The sequence below is a fragment of the Micromys minutus genome (genome assembly GCF_963924665.1).
Source record: "Micromys minutus genome assembly, chromosome: 16".
Taxonomy (NCBI): Eukaryota; Metazoa; Chordata; class Mammalia; order Rodentia; family Muridae; genus Micromys; species Micromys minutus.
In genome coordinates this window covers 25,703,865-25,707,945 of record NC_137985.1, presented here as the reverse complement: position 1 = coordinate 25,707,945, position 4,081 = coordinate 25,703,865, and the positions used below count along the sequence as shown (strand labels likewise).

Below are 4,081 nucleotides of genomic sequence, written 5' to 3'. Positions count from 1 at the left end.
CTTTGCTTCTCAGGGTACGGTGGATAATAAACGAGAGTGTGAACCACAGGAGGTCCACTCCCCCAAAGTCTGAAAGGCTGAAGTACTATTTAAGGAGTGAGTTTGGGGACTCAGAGAAGTTCGTAGTACAAGGTCTCTGAAAGCCTCAGAAGCATATTGGATTTCGATCTAGACCTGACTGAGAATTGAGACCACTAGGTCAGAGTGGACCACCAGTTCTGACAGAGGCTGAATTGGTTTTTCTGGCCACCTTTACATTCTGTCTGTCAGAATGCCCTTGGAAACTTTCCGTTAGGGTGTGTCAGCCAGAGAAAAGATGGCATATATGTGGAAACATTAAGGAATTTAATATTTTCTGCTCTAGTGTGACAGAGTTTGCTGGGTTTGGTTACGTTTGCCTTACCTCATTCCACAAAGCACATGAGGTGGTCACAGATGCACACAATGCAAAACAATGAAAACCAGTAATCGAACGAGTTAGAGAGATATACAAAGGTGGGAACCTCATGTATATCAGCCTTTGTTGTACGAACCTTATCTCCCAAGTTATCTGTGATTGCTTAATAAAGATGCCTATGTCCTAAAGCTGGGCAGAGGAGATCGAGATGGGGATCCTGGCTTGAGGTCTGAGGCAGGGACCACAAGGGGGGGAAGAAGGAAGAAGCCACCATGGGCAGGTAGATTATGAATGCATGGCCACGAGGGCTGGCCCATTGGAGTAGAAACAGCCCAGGTAGAACTTAGCAAGTGATGTCTGGGGGTACTGGCCAGGAAGTAGACAAAATATCATAGAAGGTTGATATCTTTCCAACTCAACTGCTGTCAGTCTTATAATAAATATAACTTTTTTTGTTCTTTTATTTGGGAACTAAATGCTCTAAAGTAGGGTAGGAACCCTGAAATTTGTTTGTTTCTTTATTTTTTATTTAAGAGCATTTTACATGTTTTATGTTAATCTGAATGCCCCATTGATTCATTTGAAAAGTAAAACTTTAAACCACGTGTGGTGGGTGTTAGTGGTTGTCAACTTGACTGCATCTGGAACTACATGTGGTCCAGAGGCTGTCCATACCTATGAGGGATTCTTGTTTGAACAATTTGAGGAGGGAAGACCCAACCTAGGTGTGACTTTCTTTTGAAGTGGGAATATATATCTTAAATCTGGGCTATGCCTTTTTGTTCCAGCCTATATGAAGGATGTGGAAGAAGAAAACACTCGCTCTTTGCATGCTTGCTCTTGCTAGCATGCTCATTCCTTCACTGGTATGAGAGCCTATTCTTCATGACTCTCATGTACTCTGAAAGCCAGCGGAGACATTCAGTCTTGTGGACTGAACTACTGGATTCTAGTACTTTCCATCAATAGACAGCCATTGTTGGACTAGCAGACCACAGCCTGTAAACCACTCTAATATTTCTTTTATTCGTTCGTTCGTTCATTCATTCATTCATTCATTCATTCTTGCATGCATTCATTCTATCACTTCTCTTCCTCTAGAGAACCTTGACTAATATATGATGTATGCTGACAGTGCACACCCACTTAACCAATGACCAAGTATCTTCCCAGCAATATGTTTACTATAATGGTGCCATCCCCTATTTCTTTCTCTGGCCTCCTTCTTCCACCAGAGACAACAATAACTATCCTGAATTTTATTGATCATGTCTTTTAACTTTTATTTTACGAAGCAATTTAAGTAGAATGGGAGATAGTTCTCTGAATGGTAGAATTCTGCAATTAAATTATCAGGGTCTGTAATTATGTATTTAATTATTTGTTAATTAGTTAACAGATTCCTTTATTACTGTCTCAATTTTGTCTCTGGCTATATATAGATCCACTTAAATTATTTATTTCATCTAAATTTGATATTGGTATTTTGGATGTATCTAGAAATGAATCCATTTCTTTCAAGGTTTCCAATTTAGTGGAGTGTAGGATAAGAGATGCCATTTTGGTTTATTGAACCTCATTAGTATCTTTGGTAATGTCTCATTTTCCGCTGAATTTGTATTAATTCAGGTATTTTTCTGTTTTCATCAATTTGGCTAAAAGCTTTTGTTACCACTTCTAAGAACCCATCATCATTTCATTGATTTCTTTGCACTGCTTTTTTTTTTTCTGTTTCTATTCTTGAGCTTGCACCCTAATCTTAATTATTTCTTTTGGGTTTGACTTATTCTTTTTTTTCCAAGTCATTAGGAGTATAATTATGTTATCTGAGTTTTCTCCGATGTTTTAATGTGAGTACACAACGCTATAAACTTTTGTTTTAGGATTGTCTTTGCTTTGTCTAGGTCTCGGTAATCTGTGTTTTCATTTTCATTCAATTTTAGGATTTGTGTGTGTGTGTGTGTGTGTGTGTGTGTGTGTGTGTGTGTGTGTGTGTTTCTTCTTCATATTTCTAATGGCCCATTCATCATCCAGTAGTGTGTTGTTTAATCTTCAGGAGTTTGTGTACTTTATGTCTTGATATGTTATCTATTTTGGGACAACGTTACTATTGAAAAAACAGTAGGAAGACAGAATGTCGCGGGAACTATTCTTTGGCTCTTTGGGTGGGAGTGTCCCGGGGCTGGGATCACAGCTACCTTTTGAAAACAGCTGCCAAACTCATGAGCAGTCCAACCAATACTCAACAGTTCTGTTTCTTGCAGGTTGTTTCGGGTCTTAGCCGTCTTCTCCTTCGTCATCTGTTTCTCTCTCTTTTCACCTTTCCCATTTTCTTCCTTCTCTTCATCCTCATCTTTTTCATCTTCATCAACTTCTCCATCATGTCCAAATTTTTTTTCCTTCCCACTGACTTCATCTTCATCATCTTCTCCTTCTACATCCTCGTCTTCATCTTCATCCTCTTCTTGCTCACCATCCTCATCTTCATCTTCATCCTCTCCTTCTTCATCTTCTTCTTCTTTGTCCATACCATCCATCTCTCCATCTGAGTCAGGGGTTTCCTCTACACTATCCACCTCCACATCTCAGTTGGGTACTTCCTGGTCCTCTCGGCCATAACCATCCAGATAGGACAGCTGGGGCAGGAACCTGCAGACAGTTTCTCGGTTATCACTCCAGTTAGTGACCTCACAGCCAAACAGATCCAGGCTTTTCAGACGATCCAACCTTTTCTTTTTCAATTTAGGTAACTTCGGCAGGTCTGAAACTGACGATAAGCTTACATTTGTTAAACTGAGGAACTCTGAGTTCACACATTCATCTGTTAACCCCTCAATTTTCCCATCATTTGGACAAGTTCTCGGACAGCTGCCGGGGTCCAGTTCCTCAGCTCCAGGTGGATCCCCCTCTTCATGTCCATGTTCCCCTAGTCCCCCTCTCCAAATATAACTTTCTGCAGAGGGGGCGGAGGTGGGAGAGGTGACCCGGCCTTCGTGGGGAGGGCCAGGGGAAGCAGGCGGCCGGAGGAGGCGTGGTCGCTGGCAGCATGTGGGCATGTGGGCGAGCGGAGCCCCCGGAGCCAAGTTACTCGAGGGAGCGGAGAGAATCCATGGAGGGAAAAGGGTATTGTATACTTTTAGCAAAACATTTTGATTTTCTTTTACAACATTAATTTCTTCCTTTAAAATGACCACTCACAACTCTATTCAGGAGACTTTCTTCTGAGCACTGCAATTATGAATTCAATCCTAGCCTTTGGGATAGGTGTCTTCCAGGATAAGGACGCCAAACATATTCAAAATTTATCTCAACATCTTCCTATCATAACCCTGTGTTTTGTCTTCTACTTAAGAAATATTAGTACAAATAACTCATCTGATAGCCCCAAAGTTGTGACTTAGTAGCTAGTTCTTTTTTTATACACTAGACAGTAACCACGATCTGGTTCCAAAGTGTCTCTTGGACCCATTCCTACTTCTGTATCCTCAATGATATCCCTTTCTTCAGTAATCACAGGAACTCAAGTTATGGTAAGACATTCCTCAATGGACCTGTAGAGTTGCTTTTCTTCAGTCTGTGCTTTGCTCTGGAGCCAGGATACTGTCTTTCAAAGTCCATTAAATGGTCAAGTCACTCCCTTGATTAAAAAGTTTTCATGACTTCTGCTTACCCCATCTTAAGTAC

The 4,081-nt window shown here is 40.9% G+C and overlaps 1 pseudogene across 1 annotated transcript; it reads right to left on the bottom strand.

Moving 5' to 3' along the window:
- Positions 1-2,674: 2,674 nt before the first annotated feature.
- On the bottom strand, positions 2,675-3,317 carry LOC308430925 (acidic leucine-rich nuclear phosphoprotein 32 family member B-like; annotated as a pseudogene). The gene has a single exon. The product of its transcript is annotated as an acidic leucine-rich nuclear phosphoprotein 32 family member B-like (transcript).
- Between the last annotated feature and the right edge of the window lie 764 nt (positions 3,318-4,081).